The sequence below is a fragment of the Buteo buteo genome, chromosome 7 (assembly GCF_964188355.1).
Source record: "Buteo buteo chromosome 7, bButBut1.hap1.1, whole genome shotgun sequence".
NCBI classification, from domain to species: Eukaryota; Metazoa; Chordata; class Aves; order Accipitriformes; family Accipitridae; genus Buteo; species Buteo buteo.
The window spans coordinates 18,379,016-18,396,360 of record NC_134177.1 but is presented as its reverse complement, the minus strand read 5'-3'; the positions used below and the strand labels follow the sequence as shown (position 1 = coordinate 18,396,360).

At 38.2% G+C, this 17,345-nt stretch overlaps 1 long non-coding RNA gene across 1 annotated transcript; it reads left to right on the top strand.

Moving 5' to 3' along the window:
- The first annotated feature begins 1,517 nt into the window (after window positions 1-1,517).
- Window positions 1,518-16,678, top strand: LOC142032754 (uncharacterized). Its single transcript, XR_012650977.1, has 3 exons — window positions 1,518-1,567; window positions 11,182-14,639; window positions 14,891-16,678. It is a non-coding gene; the product is annotated as an uncharacterized LOC142032754 (long non-coding RNA).
- The last annotated feature ends 667 nt before the right edge of the window (window positions 16,679-17,345 follow it).

Below are 17,345 nucleotides of genomic sequence, written 5' to 3'. Positions count from 1 at the left end.
GCAGGCATGACCGCTATCTGGCCTTTCCTCCAGGTGCATACATTGTGCTTCTTCTCATGGTTGCTTAAGATAAGGAATTGTGGCTTTGGAGAAGCACCGTCCCACCCTCTGTGGGGCCTTCTCCTCCAGCCACATTTTCCTGTTCACACAAGTCCGGTGCTTTTACAGAGGCCATCTTCTCCACCAAAGTTCTTTAATGAATGTCTGAGACATTACCTATAATTTGTCAGACCATCACAATGCTCCAGCTAACTTTTTAGGACTTTCATAGACATCTGCTTTGGGGAAAGGCTTTTTTGTTGTCATTCTAAGGCTTGGAACCAAAATTTGGATCAAAAATTTGGAGGTTTTGTGGTTGTTTAACCCACATTTTCCAAGCCACTTATGTTTTTCTTCCACAGTTAAAATTCACTGTGTACATTTGAGATTCTCAAAACTGATGAAGAGAGTCCCAGGAACGAATTTTCATTAAAGGTGAGTTAATTTTTCAGCTATATTGTTATTTACATGTATTTATTTCTACAGCACTTAGAAGATGCTCTCTTGAAACCCCCTGGACAAATGGAAGGCCATAGTACTTTATAAAAACAGCAACGATCCAATCTCAGACACGGAACTGACTAATAAGCAGTGAGAATGGGTAGTGCTGATGTATAAGGAGGTATGCTTGCTCAATCACATCTCTCATCTTGATTATCTATACTTACCTTACTGAGTACCATGACCTTGTAAGAATCACTCAACCTATTTCCCATGGGCTATTCTTTTCCCTATTCCTTCTCATATTACTTTTAATATTCCGTTTTTTAAGAGGATTTATTTCTGAAACACTTCATGCATTTCTTAGAAAATTTTGAAACAGCTTTGAAGGCTTGTTTAAGGGACAGGTGAGGTGAACTACATGCAATTAAATAGTTTATATCATTCATGCCATAAGAAAAATACCAAAAGCTCTTTTTTTTCTATTCTACCTGGGTGGAAGAAGGATTTTTGTAAAATTTTCAGAGAGGAATCCTAGAAAATATATTGGGAACCCAAAGAATGACAGAGTGATAGGGCGTCCTCCCCAAATAACAAAAAATTTGGACAATGAGTGCATATGTTCCCTTTTCTGTGAAGGAGAATCAGAGCAGCTCAATTGTGTATAATATGCCATAGGCTATTAACAGGTATTCTACTTAACACAACTAATTAATTAGGAGAATTACATTCTAAGCAGAGGATCTGAGTTTTGTTACTTTTTCTGTTTCTATAAAAATTCAGACAACCATGGTAAATCTATGATAGCTGTGAGGTTATTGTATTTATGACAATATTTGTATCTCTTGCTATTACTCTTTTGGTTGAGTCTGTGGTGGCATAAAAACATTGTAAATGCCTAGAGAAAGATTCACATTCTAAATACGTAAAGACATCCTAGACGTTTTGTTTTTTAAAGTAGCTTCTTTATTTTAGCTTCTCTTTTAATTTCTTTTGCTTCTTCTTTTACAATGAGCAGTATTTTAACAACACAGGGAAGGAAACAGAAGCATGAACTACTCCAGTTTCAACAGAGACAAAATACAAGGTAGGTTAATTTTTTTGAACATACAATCACATTATATCATATTCCTTTAATTATCAGGTGTTGATAGGCGTGAGTGTACTGTTGAAATGCATATTATCCTTTTTTTTAAACTCATGTTTTCCAAATAAAAGCCTGGATATTCTCTACATGAAACTCTTAAAAATAAAAGGTTGAATTTAAGACTACGGTTTGTGTGACACTGAAAGAATAAAACTATACCCAGTAGCCTAAACTTCAGATGAATGGGAATACACTAGATTATTCTTCTCAGTAGTAAGAAAAACTGCTCCTGGAAAATGTACTTTTATATTTAAACTCTGCAGGATATATTTGAAAATTAATCTTGATACTCTTCAGTGAGTCTGCTCCCTAAGATTTGATGACATATGTCTTTAAATATTGCCTTATTACCAAATTTTCCTACTTCTGAATTATTTTTAGATCATCATTCTCATAATTTAAGTTCACTGTGTTCCTATACTCTTTTTGTATTGTGAAACTTCTCCAAATGACATTCCTGAATTTCAGAATAGATTATTGGTACAAAACCAAAATACTTTTGAATGTGTCCCATCTTCTTAACTTTTTACCTATAGTTAACAACATTCTTTCTCATGAGTCTGAATAAAACGGGGATACAAGCTAGAAAGCATTTAGCATCAAATCCCGCAATCACACTTCCATCTCGATCCAGTCCTGTCCCATTGAAACCAGCCGTACCCTTATGCTTCAGTGAAAGACAACCTGTTATGTTAGCAGGAATTATACATAATTTTCTGGCATCATGTACTTTGATCTCTGGTAGTTTTTTTTACATCTAAGGACAGTAAAGAAGTCAGAAAGTGTCCTTCCAGGCTTCTAGGTTTCCTTTGTTTTTACTTATGATGAGTATCATTGTGGTCCCAGGCAGGAGGAAATGAAAAATCAGAGATCAGGAGTTCAGATCATAAATAATAGAACATTCTGGGTACATATGTAATAGTTCTGAGAGGAAAGAAGTCATCACAATGTACATAAATAAGGCACTTTTGCACTATAGAGAGATGATTGTCTTTAAATAACGTGGTGGTTGTATTTGTCCTGTTTTGCAACAAGACATTGTTCCTGCTGGTGTGTTGTTACTATATCACATAGGTGACAGAGAAGCCTACAGACATATTGCAAATGTGGAGTTTTTTCCAAATAGAATTAGATTCAGTCAGCTTCGTGACATTATGAACAGCTTAGAAATACCTTATCTGAACATCAGTGTGACCTCTTCACAAGTGATGCCTTCCTAGCAACTCACATTGTAATCCACAATTTTTTCTTGTTTGAAATCTCCCCCATATTAGGATTACAATTAGAATTAGGCCAGAATCAGAGCTGTTCATATGGTGCTGTTTGGGATGAAATTCAGTTTCCTAAATAGAGGCTTCCAGGGCCTTTTAAAACATCCTGAGTTGCCCAAGACATTCATATGGGGCTGTCAGAATAAGGAGACCCTTATTCTTTTGGAGCACAAAGTGGTTGAAAGGTGGGACACACTATAGCTGCCTGTTTTTAGGTAGGTGAAATCCCCTCAGTACTGTCAGCAGACAGCGTAGAGTCAGTACTGTCACAGCTACTGCCACTGTTGAAAGGGGAGCTTCTTCTCATGTCACATAGCAGCATCACTGACTGCAGGAAGGACCACACAGTCCCCTTAGATACAGACACTTCACCATGATACTGGCTGAGCAGTTAGTAAATACGAGGTCCTGAATGTCAGATTGGCCTGCCCATCTTGAGAGGGTGGAGTTTCCTTCTGCTGAGAGTGTATTCTGTTTTATTTGCATTACCAGACCTCTTCAGCAGCTAAATATATAAGTATTATAAATCTTTTTATTTCCACAGTGACCAAACTTTCAGATTTTCAGTGACTCAGATTATGAAAAATTTGTAAACATATTAAGTCAAAATTAGTATGGAGTTTTGAAAGTCAGTAGATGTAGCAATTATAAAAGATAGTATAAAACAGATTAGAGTGGAGATCTGGTTTTAATTTCCTTTAAATCTTTCCTAATTTATTAGTGTAATGTCAGTGTAATGCCCATTAGTAGTGCCTGAAATAATACAACTAACATATATCATGGGTTTATTATTTTGTGTAAGTCCCAAAATGGAAAAGCTTTGCTTCTATAGACAGTCTAATTAAAAACTCCAAATGAAATCTGTGATGCTTTTAAAAAGAAGCTTTAGCTTCATCTATAAACATTGCTGATGCACAAACAGGTTTCATTTCCTATTAAATCCAGTGTTAACATTTTTTAAGCTTTTAACATTGGAAAATCTGCAAGATGAAGACTTCTATTCTATACCAGGAAATTCCTTCAACTATGGCAGAGGGCTACAGAAGATTTCCTAGAAAAACAGAAATAGTCCTAGAAAAAAAATTCCTAGAATATCCTAGAAAGGTATCAGCGTGACATTGAGTGATATGCAATCTAGACCTTACAAGATGTCCTGGAATTGTTGTGGTGAAGCCCATGAAATGTTAGAGAAACTGCTAATTAGGGTAATATGTCTCTCAGTATCTGCCAGGATGATCCGAAGGCTGCTCTTGGTTATTCTGGTAGCTGAATAGTCTACCAAATGAGGACAGCTCAAAGGTGGCTTAAAACTGTGGCATCTCAGAAATCCTGTTTCTTCAGCCACGCAAGTAAAACCTGTGGGGCTTTGTTTCAGTATTTCTCACCCACACATAATTACTATTAAGCTAATAGAGTCACACTAGTATAAAGCCAGTCCAATCTAAATAAGAGCAATAGACAGTGATTGCCTTTGTGGCAGATGAAAACAAAATCTTGTTTCCATCCCAGTGCCTCAACTCTCAAGTTTCCAGTGAAAATCCTGGGGAGGCTCTGATATGCTGAGTCAAAAAAGGCTCTGCTGTCCCAGACCATGCATTTAATCTTGCATTTTTTAAACAAAAAAAAATTTCACTTTTTGCAAAGAGTGATATAAATATGATAGGTGAAAATACTCTATGAATTTCTAACCAGACAGGTAGTATAAAGATATGTAGCGTGTGAAAGTTTTGCTGTAATATGATTATCCTGAGTGTCTGTATTGAATCAGGTTGTATTGTTCACAAAAGATGCACTGCAGTAAGACATACTGATATTGCTCACGGCCTGTTAAAGATCCTTCTGATTTTGCAGACTACCTCCTAATAGCCATCTTGCATCTAAGCACAGAACTGAGGTTCCTGTTAAATGCCCACTAGGAGCACTGCAGACAGCATGGAGCTGCTGCCCACGCTGGATGTGAAGCCATGCTTGAATGTGTTGTGGGTAAAGACTTGCGTGAACAGGCCCCATGGCTCCATTACAAGAGCTGTGAAAATTCATAAATTGAAATTTTACAGTGTGCCTGCATACTGATCTAAATCAGCATACAGATCTAAACTGCAGATAAGGCCCTTAAGCTACTGTTTCCTTTTGCCCATAGATAGGAAATGACCAACTGATAGACAAATGACTAAGCAAAGCATTAGTTATTTATGCACATATGAAGTTAACTTCCTAGGGCCCCTGACAACCACAAGAGACAGCGGTTTAATTTTACTTTGTCTATTCTGCATATTCTAGCAGAAACAATAGCAGTTTTCTGTGTATTTAGTGCATACTTTCGATGAGTTCATCCTTGTACACAACAAATGGAAGATAGAGTGCCTACTGTATATGTATATTTATGGCTGAAGTAGCTAAATGTCCCACTTGCTAAACAGATTATATTAGGAGACCAGGACGCTGTTTTGTGACAATGTGGTGCATTTTAAAAATAGCTCCAGATGCCAGTGTTGACACTGTTGAACCGAAGCTGTATGACTGCACAGAACCCTGGTAAAAACAGAAGCTAGCCTGTGTGGAGTAGTTTGAAGCTTTGGAGCCATAACTCTGAAGTGATGCATTAGTGTCAATAGGTTGACAGTACAGGTGACTCTGCCTCCTGTGAGGGAAGCTGTAGTCGCTGGCCACTGCTTTCCCTTTTGTTTAAATAAAAGAAAAAATGTTAATGTTTCTCTTTTTGTGAAAAGCAAGCACGCATGCAATGTCTGTCCCTGATACATTCATCAAAATAAACTTCCTATACTCTGTGTTTTTCCCAAAACTTTTTGCTGCACGTGTAGATCATTTTAAAGCATGCTTATCTCTTCTTCATGTGCTCAAAGGCCACATATATCTATGGATACTACATGTCACTTTCTTGCACCATGCAGACTCAGTAAGGAGATGCTGACTATGCCCCATCCGAAGAAGATTACTGTAGGTATATTATGTAAAATCTAGCTATACAGTTTTGTCAAGTCAGAAACTATATGTAGTACCTGTGTTTATGGCTTACTGTTATCTAATAACCAACTACAGGCTGGTCTTAGATGTAATAAAAATTAGGCCACTGTGTTCTCAGAAGCAGCCATATTAGCCTGGAAACCTGCTTGTCTGTAGTAAGCCTGTGGCTAACAGTTGAGTGACAACTAGCCATGAGCAAAATGAAATTTGCATCAAAGTTATTATATGACTTTTGAAAACAGGACTTATGCACCCAAATTATCTAACTGCTTTGGAAAGGCTTAAACTCTAGTATCTGTGTACAAACATACTTTCTTAGCTGATGGTCACACGGAAAAAGCTGAGACTCCTCAGATCATTTACAGTATCCTCCTTGCCTCTAAAATATTCTTTGAGTGCTTGTCTCTGTTTTCAAGTATTAAGTTCAGTCTTAGTAATGTGTACGTTGGTTAAATGCAGGGAGCATCTATTAAAGATGCCTGAAAATCAAACACAAATTAAATTGCAAGTTATCTCAAGGAAACCCAGCATTTAAGACTGCATTTAAAAGATTCTGCATTTAAATAAAATTAAGAAAATATTCAAGGTTTGGGAGGCATTGAAATATCAGAAATACAAGACCCTGAGATGGCTAAACTTCAGTGGAGGACTGATGCTTACAACAGAATAGTTTCAAAGACTTTGTGCACATAACTTTTACATTTATCTATTTTTCATTTGTGTTTGTTTTTTTTTTAAGTTGGTAAGTAAAGCCAATTGCTAGTGACAATTGGCAAAGCCAATTTGTCTTTAAATGAAAAATCATATCCTGCTGACTAAAATTTTATGTAAAATGCTGTTCAGAACGGTCATCCATTTGGATATTTGAAAGCAAACATTCAGAGCAGATTATATCTTACTAAGTGCCAGAAAGATACTATCATGAATGTACTTTATTTTTCTAGTAAATGTAGTACTTGTGAAAGATTCTAGAATCATGCTTTTGGAGGCTGAAATATTTTAGCTATTAGGGTTATTGTATTGCAAGTTTATTTCCCTGCACTACCCATCTGCCAATTGAGGGACCATCAAGAAAGTTCAGCGAGCATCTTATTCTCTTTATTTGTTTGTCTCTTGGTTTGCCCTATGAAATAGCATCAAATGAATCAATTTAGCTATCAAAAATGATGCTTTTTATGATGAGGATACTTTTCATTTCCACACTCTCTGTATTCATCTTTCTGCTAAATAGCTATCAAAAGGAAACAGTTAAGGATACGCTTTACAGGTTCTGGTATGAGACTCTTTCAACCATGAAAACCAATATATCCCATGTAAAGGTTACAGTAAAATCAGCTAACAAACGTGTGCAGACAAACCTCTCTTATTGTGAATAGCTGCTAACAATGCTTGTGGTTGTGGGGAAAAATACCATCCAGCTCACTGTACAAATTATGATACCTTTGGGGGTTTTGTTGGTTTGTTGGTTTTTTTTCACAGGACCTGGGAGCTGGCTTTAAAGATCATGAACATGTTCAGTAATTCATCAGAAGGAAAATGCTCAGTATCACTGCATATAGAATATGTAGTAAAAAACCATCCCTTTATAGCATTGATTTCATTTGTGTTACTTCAGTTAGGTTGCTAATAACAAAGATAACTTAAAAATGCTTTCAAAGGAAGAAAGAAGTTCGGTATTTTCTCCTGTGCCATCACCTCCTCTGTTGTTCCCTCTTCTGTGACCTTGGTGCTGTCTGTTATACAGTACAAGTTCTTGATGTGAGAACTTCACAATTTGTAATCTGGATAATCTTTGGAGTACAAGGAGCAAGTGGTAGAAGAGCTTTTACTTTGATGTCACTTAACCAGTGTCTTGCTGCATATGCTGGCCTTTGCAATATTTACCACCAGTGCACTCAGTGAAACCCTAAGTAATCATTTGTGCTTGGATTGTAACAAAGCTTAAAGCTATTTGCCTATTACTATGTTGTGGTTTAACCCCAGCCAGCAACTAAGCACCATGCAGCCGCTCTATCACTCCCCGCCTCAGCTGGACAGGGAAGAGAAAATATAACGAAGGGCTCGTGGGTCGAGATAAGGACAGGGAGAGATCACTCAACCAATTGCCATCATGGGCAAAACAGTCTCGACTTAGGGAAAATTAACTTAATTCATTGCCAATCAAACCAGAGTAGGGTAATGAGAAATAAAACCAAATCTTAAAACACCTTCCCCCCATGCCTCCATTCTTCCTGGGCACAGCTTCACGCCCGAATTCTCTACCTACTCCCAGCAGCGGCGCACGGGGATGGAGAATGGAGGTTGGGGTCAGTTCATCACACGTCGTCTCTGCCACTTCATCCTCCTGAGGGGCAGGACTCATCACTCTTCCCCAGTTCCAGCATGGGGTCCCTCCCACGGGAGACAGTCCTCCACTAACTTCTCCAGTGTGGGTCCTTCCCCCGGGCTGCAGTTCTTCACGAACTGCTCCAGCATATGGGTCCCTTCCATGGGGTGCAGTCCTTCAGGCACAGACTGCTCTGGCATGGGTCCCCCACGGGGTCACAAGTCCTGTCAGAAAACCTGCTCCAACGTGGGCTCCTCTCTCCATGGGGCCACAGGTCCTGCTAGGAGCCTGCTCCAGCGTGGGCTTCCCACGGGGTCACAGCCTCCTTCGGGCATCCCCCTGCTCTGGTGTGGGGTCCTTCCTGTGCTGCAGGTGGAGATCTGCTCCACCGTGGACCTCCCTGGGCTGCAGGGGGACAGCCTGCCTCACCATGGTCTTCCCCACGGGCTGCAGGGGAATCTCTGCTCCGGCGCCTGGAGCATCTCCTCCCCCTCCTTCTTCACTGACCTTGGTGTCTGCAGGGTTGTTTCTCTCACATGTTCTCAGTCCTCTCTCTGGTTGCAGTTTCTTTCTGTGCCTGCTGCAACTTTTTTTTCCCTTCTTAAATCTGTTTTCCCAGTGGCGCGTGCTACCACTGTCGCTGATGGGCTCAGCCTTGGCCAGCGGTGGGTCTCTTTTGGAGCCGGCTGGCATTTGCTCTGTCGAACACAGGGGAAGCTTCCAGCAGCTTCTCACAAAAGCCACCCCTGTAACCCTCCTGCTACCAAAACCTTGCCACGCAAACCCACTACATACTAATAGAATGCATAAAAGAAAGACCAGAAGATATATTCAAAACAGAACCTCCTTGGCCAACTGTACTTGCAGCTACTTTTGCCAGAACAGCTGGAATTGTTTTAATTGTAGTTCTTACAATTGTAATTAGCTACTGCCTCTTCTACAGGGAAGGAAGACATGCTGGCCATTTAAATAGCTTGAATAAAAAGGCCAGAAAAACTATCATTATTCATGGACTGCAAATGAGTATGCATCTTCTGCTACTTCTGATAACAGCTGTTGGAAGACACCCTGATAACACTATTTTACATTTATCAGCCTTTCTTGTTTTGTTGTTTGCATTATGCTTTAACCCTGTGGTTTATAGTCAGAGAAACAAAGTGCTGCAAACCAAGCTATTCAACAGGCAAAGACTTGGTGCACTTACTCACCACATGGCAAACAGTAGTGACGTAGCAGCTATTTAGTTTACTGAGATGACTGATTCTAGATGTAAAACTCTAGCTTTTAAACCTTCTGAGAAAGTAGGATCATCAGCACTGTAAAATAAAGAAGAAAGCCTCTGATACTCCTGCTCAAAGTGTTTTTATGACATTGGCTGGAACTTAAATGAAGTTGAACTGTTTGACTTTAACAGTTTTCATATCCTTGTTATTATGGCCATGCTACTATGAAGCTTACTATGAAACAAGATCAAGCAGAATACTGAGTATGAGTTGGCGTGTGAAAATGCTACAGGTTTGCCAAAGGAGATCTAAAGCAGGTTTTATTTTAAAAGAAATTAAAGCCTACTTTCACTGGGCTGTAGTAACAATGGTGATTATAGAGAATACAGTGGAATCCAGCTGCAGGTAACTATTGTTAGGAAAATAAAAGCAGTAAAGTAAGTTGGGATCACAGCCTTTCCAAATGCAAAATCAACTTGGAGAATCAATTATCAGAATTGTTTGTAATATTTGAAAAGATGTACACTATATTGCCTTTACTCATTACATTTAGAACAATGAAGTTTTATTAAGATTTTAGTGAATTACCATTTTTTTGTGAATTTGTCCCTTTTACTGTTGAATTCTGAAATACATCAAAATTAGGAATACGAATCCTTTTTATTTATTTATTTATTTAAAGCAATGAGTTCTTGATCTAACAAGGCTGATACATTGTTCTTGTAGGACCTCTAAAAGTACTATACTTGAGGGAAGGACATGCATATTTTTTACCTCTTGCTTCCCCACATTCACTGTATCCCCTTAAAAGTCTAGAGGTTGCCTTTTGGAGTAAGATAAAGCTAATAAAATCTTTGGGTTTTTATTTTTAGAGAGGCTAGTTAGACATAGAAATTTGAAAAACTAGACTAATTTTTGCTGAAAATTTTTCCAGCATTGTCAATCCCAAGAGAGCCATTCATGAGTACATACACCAGAAAATGAATTGTCAGCTTTTAAATGATTATAAAAGTAAAGGAAAGCAAATCTGTGTCCACTTGCCTTTTAATGTTTAACCTTTTAGGGTATGCTTGCTTTTAGCTTTGATATACATCTGTGAAACTAATAATTATTATAAAATAAACAAATTTTAAAATAAAAGCTGATATTCTTCCTAATAATAGGATCCCAGAATCCTACTGTTGCAAATACTCTGATAAAGTAATCAAAATTTGATCACATAGAAGAGTTGGGTTTGATTAAGAAGTAGAAAATTGTGACACAATGTATAGGATTGTTAAGTTTGAAATAGCTAACCATAGAAACCTTACCAGGAAGTTACTGGGTTTTTCTATGTTTTGTTTTAAGAAACTAAGGAGATTGTCATGGACACCAGTTATGCTGCTTGGAAATGCCCTTACCCTTCCCATCTTGATTTGAAGATCAAGAATTCCAATCAGTAGAGTTAGGTAGAACTGACCAATGATTGTTTTGGGGTAAGAACATTGATAAGGTTATGTAACTAACGAACCCAATCATTATAAAGGTTAAATTTAATAGCGAGCATATTATGCATTTTATGTAAAAGAACTTCTGTAAGAATGACTCGACAGAAAAAGTATATAAAAACTGATGGATTTTGATACTAAGTTGGACACGTTGGGCGGAGCTATCCTCCATGTCCCCAGCGCTGCAATAAAGAAGTGCCTGCTTATCTGCTTTGTGTAGATGAGTTTTTCTTCCCATTGCTAACAGTTTCTGACGACCTAGATGGGACCTTGCAAATGAGACTGGAAGACATCGAGTGTTGATGGAACTCCGGCCAGCACCAAGGAATTCTCGGGAAGAACCATCGCCCTCAACTCACAAAGCTCCTCACAACATTCCCTGGAAAAGGGGGTAAGGCACTTCTTTCAGAATTTGATTTGGATAGCCTGCCTGTAAGGCACAGCGAAAGCTACGCAGGGTTGGGCTCAGAGGGTACCTGTTTGCATTGAAAGCCTAGGTGTCTGCCCATAAGTCAAAAGGGAAAACTATTGCTGGGTTGGACTTTGATAATTGCCTTTTTAGTATTTTGTCGCCTGTGCTGGGTCAGACTTTGTCTTTTGAGTATTTTGTCGTGTGATGGCATCAGGATCTGTAAAACTGTTTAAAAGCAAAAGTTCTGGAAATCTGACATCAGATGAAAAGATACCAAAAACATCACCATTGGGGTGTTTATTAGCACATTGGGGTGAATTGCATGACGATTTATGTAGAAGTCAGATGATTGAATATTGTAATCATTGATGACCTTTGTATGTTTTGAAGGATCAGGAAAAATGGCCAACGAACGGAACTTTGAGTTATACTATATTGCAGTTAATGTTGTTTTGTAGGAGAGAGGGTAAATGGAGCGAAGTGCCATATGTAGATTTGTTCTTTTATTTAAGACAAAGAATGGATTGGCAAAAAGAATGTAAGTTAATTAGTCAAGATAATTTAGCGATGGCATTAACTTCGGAAAATAAGAAAATAAAGAGTTGTTGTTCAGCCTGTGATATTGGAAAGAGGTGCATTAGATGTATGGTACCAAGAGAGGATGAAATGGATTTAGAACTAGAGATAGCCCTGCTGCAGGAAGAAGATCCCCCTCCTTCACGTGGATGGGAAAGGAGTACTGAATCAGGAAGAATAATGGAACCAGATAGCAGTAGAATAGGGAATGAGGTAGAAGAAGTACCAGAAGTAGTGATTCATACCCCAGTGTCTCAGAAAACTAGACAACAATCTCAATTGTTAGCTCCCTTGAGACAAGGAGTAGAACAATATGGGCAAGTATATGTAAAAGTGCAGTTTTCTATCACGGACTTCGTGGCATGGAAACAAGCAGCAGGGGTGTGTAGAGAAGATCCAGAGAGGTTAGGAAGAGTTGTAGAGACAATTATTAGAACTCAGGATCCTGATTGGAATGATTTGTAGGTAATATTGGATAATTTATTGGACAGTACTGAAAAACAGATGGTATTAATAACTGGAAGAGCACAGGCAGAGGCAGCACATATGAATGAAACACTCTCTGGAACTTTGGAACAGAGTTTTCCTTCAGGGGATCCCCAGTGGGATCTGAATGACACAGAACACAGAAGAAGGTTAAACAGATACCAAAAATGGGTGTTGTATGGAGTAAAGCATGCAATGCCAAAAGCCTTGAAATGGTCTATATTATATGACGTAAAGCAAGATAAGAATGAATCTCCCTCTGTGTTCTTGGAAAGATTGAAGGAGACTGCTAGAAAATACACTGATTTAAAATTGGAAACTGAGGCAGAACAAAAACAATTGGCTTCAATCTTTATGGGACAATCAGTGCCTGATATAAGGCGAAAGCTCCAAAAATTAGAGGGAGAGAACTCAAGAAATGTAAATAAAATGCTAGAAATGGCATGGAGTTTATAATAGTCTAGAAAAGGAAGAAGAGCAAAGAAAAGGTTAGGGAAAGTAGACTAATAGATGTTTTAACAGGGAACGTAGCAAGGGGAAGAGGATGAGCTAGAGGAAGAGGAGGTTTTAGAAACTTTGGTTACAGGGAACCTAACGCACCTCTAGAGATAAATCAGTGTGCATACTGCAGGGAGGATGGACATTGGAAAAAGGATTGCCCTAAATTGAAAACAAGTCAGCAAGAAGCTGCAAGGATAATGACTCTAGATGAATGAAAGGGACTGGAGGGGAACCCAGCTGAGTCTCTGGTTACAATTAAGCTGGGAGATGATAAAGTTGAATTTTTAGTAGACAGGGGAGCAGTATATTCCGTTTTGAACACTTGTAAAGGGAAATTGGGAAATAAAATGCTAATATAATTGGAGTGACTGGGAAACAGGAAAATAAACCATTCCTTCAACCCTAAATTTAAAATTTGGAAATAAGGCAATTGCACATGAATTTTTTTACATGCGAGATTGTCCGATAGCTTTGTTAGGACGAGATTTGTTGTCCAAATTAAATGCACAAAAAGTTTTTGAAGAAGGAGAAATCCTTTTGAAAATACCAGAATCAAAGACAGGGGAAATATTGATGATCCAGGAGAAAGTCAAAGAACAAATACCACAGGAAGTGGATGAGGCTGTTATACCTACAGTCTGGACCACAGACACACCTGGTAGGTCAAAGACAGCACAACCTGTAAAAATAGAGTTGAAAGAACAGGCAAAGGCAGTAAGAATCAAGCAGTACACAATAAAACCAGAGATTAGACAAAGAATTAAGAAATTGATTGATAAATTTTTGGAGCATGGGATTCTTGAAGAGTGCAAATCAGAATATAATACTCCAATTTTACCAGTAAGGAAACCTTCAGGTGAATATAGATTAGTTCAAAACTTAAGGGCCATAAATCAGATGGTTAAAGACATACATCCTATAGCTGCAAACCAACACACACTTTTAGCAGCGTTGAGAGAGAATCATCAGTGGTTTACAGTGCTTGATTTAAAGGATGCTTTCTTTTGGATACCCTTGGAAAAGGAAAGTCAAAAGTATTTGCTTTCGAGTGGGAAAATCCACAAACAGGATGAAAAATGCAATTAGCATGGACAAGATTACCGCAAGGATTCAAGAATAGTCCAATGATTTTTGGTAACCATTTGGCAAAGGAACTTGAACAGTGGAAACAAAATTACTCAGAACCTAAACCTGGACATCTGCTTTTACAATATGTGGATGACATTTTTATTGCTACAGAAGAAAGATCAACCGGTATAAAGGTAACAACAGACCTTTTAAATTTTCTTGGTCTAAATGGGTATAAAGTATCTAGAAATAAGGCTTAGATAGCGAACCAGACTGTAATATATCTGGACTTCGAAATTTCCAAAGGACAACGACAATTGGGAACAGACTGTAAGGAAGCAATCTCTAGTACTCCCGAGCCAAGAAATGTTAATGAATTAAGAAACTTTTTGGGAATGGCTGGGTGGTGCCGACTCTGGATAATGAATTATGATCTGATAACTAAAATGTTATATGAAGCCCAAAAGGTTGTACTGTTTGTATAGGGTCCAGAGCAACAAAAAGTCTTTTGGGACTTAAAACAGGCTTTGATGACTGCACCAGCATTGAGACTTACAGACCTAACCAAAGACTTTCAGTTTGTTCATGAAAGGCAACATCTTGCGCTTGAGGTGCTGACCCAGAAAATGGGAAGTTGGAAGAGACCAGTTGGGTATTTCTCCAAACAGCTGGATACTGTAAGTAGAAGATGGCCTACCCGCCTTTGAGCAGTTGCTGCTACAGTGATGTTAATACAAGAAGCTCAAAAATTAACTTTGGGAAGAGTGATAACGGTATATGTACCACATATGATGATCACTGTTTTAGAAGAAAAGGGGGGTCATTGGCTATACCGTAGCAGAATGATGAAGTACCAGGTAATTCTGACAGAACAAGATGATGTAATTTTGAAAATGACTAACCTGGTTAACCCTGCAGTCTTTTTCAGTTCTGTACAGGAGAAAGGACAACTAAAACATGACTGTCTGGCAACCATCAAACATGTTTATCCCAGTCGAGAAGACTTAAGAGAGAGACTGCTGGATGATCCTGATCAGGACCTGTATACAGATGGCAGCAGCTTTGTGGAAAATGGAATTTGTTACACAGAATATGCGGTGACAACTGAAAATTCTGTCATAGAAGCAAATTCTTTACTTTGCACAACTTCAGCTCAGAAGGCAGAACTGATAGCCTTGACAAGGGCATTAGAGCTAAGCAAGGAAAAGAAAGTGAATATTTGGACTGATTCAAAATATGCCTTTGGTGTAGTAGATGTCCATGGAATTCTATGGAAAGAAAGAGGATCATCATCCTCTCAAGGAACAAGCATTAAACATAAGGAAGAAATTTTACAATTAATACAAGCAGTCCAGAAACTGATTAAGGTGACAATCATGCACTGTAAAGCACATCAGTCAGGGAATACAAAACAAATTATAGGAAATAAATTGGCAGATAGAACAGCTAGGAATGTCACAAAAAGAGATGCCTTACAAATGGTATTGATCCCTACTAAGACCATTACCAAGAGATAAACCCAAATATTCAATAGATGAGAAATGGAATGAACCTTGGACTGGTGTGAAAATTGGTTGGGCCTTAGAGTCTTTGTTGATTCCTTTAGCAACATATAGGAACAGAGAATGGATATATCAAATAACAGGACAGGTAGAAAGGTTGGCAAATGTGACCAGGACTTTGAGGATGACTTTACAAAATAGAATGGCTTTAGATATGCTCTTACTCAAAGAACATGGGGTTTGTGGATACCTGAAGGATAGAATTGACCATTGTCGCATACACATTCCGATGTGACTCAAGATGTGGAGCATGACGGACTTACTGGAGAAGATAGAAGAAAATACTCAAAGGCTTCAACAGGACATACAAGAAACTTTGGAGAGATAAAATCTTCAGTGGATTGGGATGGAATTTGAGTTCATGGGTAAAATCACTGATTAGCACTGTATTAGTCTTGTTAATAGTCTTTTTAACAATTATTTTGATCTACTATTGTTTAAAGAAACAAATAAACAACAAAACCTAATTTGATTGGATGATTATCCAAGCAGTGGCTAGACAACAGGATGAAAAGGAATTGATGCCAAGGCTCCCACCAGCATATAATGAATAAAATAGAGTATTAATAATGCTTATAAAAATAATAATCAAATTTTGAAGAATGATGAAAGTATTGAAATTATTTTCAAAACTTTCAAAGGGGGAAAATGTTGCAAATACTCTGATAAAGTAATCAAAATTTGATCACATAGAAGAGTTAGGTTTGATTAAGAAGTAGAAAATTGTGAAACAATTTATAGGATTGTTAAGTTTGAAATAGCTAACCATAGAAACCTTACCAGGAAGTTACTGGGTTTTTCTATGTTTTGTTTTAAGAAACTAAGGAGATTGTCATGGACACCAGTTATGCTGCTTGGAAATGCCCTTACCCTTCCCATCTTGATTTGAAGATCAAGAATTCCAATCAGTAGAGTTAGGTAGAACTGACCAATGATTGTTTTGGGGTAAGAACATTGATAAGGTTATGTAACTAACGAACCCAATCATTATAAAGGTTAAATTTAATAGCGAGCATATTATGCATTTTATGTAAAAGAACTTCTGTAAGAATGACTCGACAGAAAAAGTATATAAAAACTGATGGATTTTGATACTAAGTTGGACACGTTGGGCGGAGCTATCCTCCATGTCCCCAGCGCTGCAATAAAGAAGTGCCTGCTTATCTGCTTTGTGTAGATGAGTTTTTCTTCCCATTGCTAACGCTATCCCATGATGCTGTGATGAGGAAAAAAGTTACACTGTACTTCAGGATAAAATTTCAGTAACTTCTGCATTAATGTATGATTCACTACATAATTATATACTTAACCTGTGACATTTAAATTTGAAAGCAGTGGCCTTGTGTATGTGATCTTACTTTTGCAGATCTAACAAGCAGATGAAAAAGAGAAGAAGAAAACTGCTTATTTAGCAGTGAGTTTAGATGAACCAATGATATCCTGCGCTGACACCCAAAGTACAAAAAAAAAAAGAGGAAGTATGAGCCCAACCACTTGCCAATTTCTTCCGTGATCAGGCAGCAGATAAGCTGTTTTCAGCCTGGCATTTACTTTAGCTTAGTATCATCGCAAGTACAGCGCAATTTGCACAGGAACTGAAAACTAAAGCCAGCTGATAATGAGCTCCACTTTGCCAGTTGGAATGAGCCCTGAATTTTAGGTGTGATGGGGAAAATACTTTCCTGCCTCACAGGCTAGCGTAAACAGAGAGAATGGTATCCAAGCAGTGACTTGGAAAAAAATGGCCTGAGGTTTGTGTGTAAGCTGAGCCCTGCTTGCAGGCTAGTGCTGCTTGTTGCCTGGCAGGAACCTGCCTGGAGC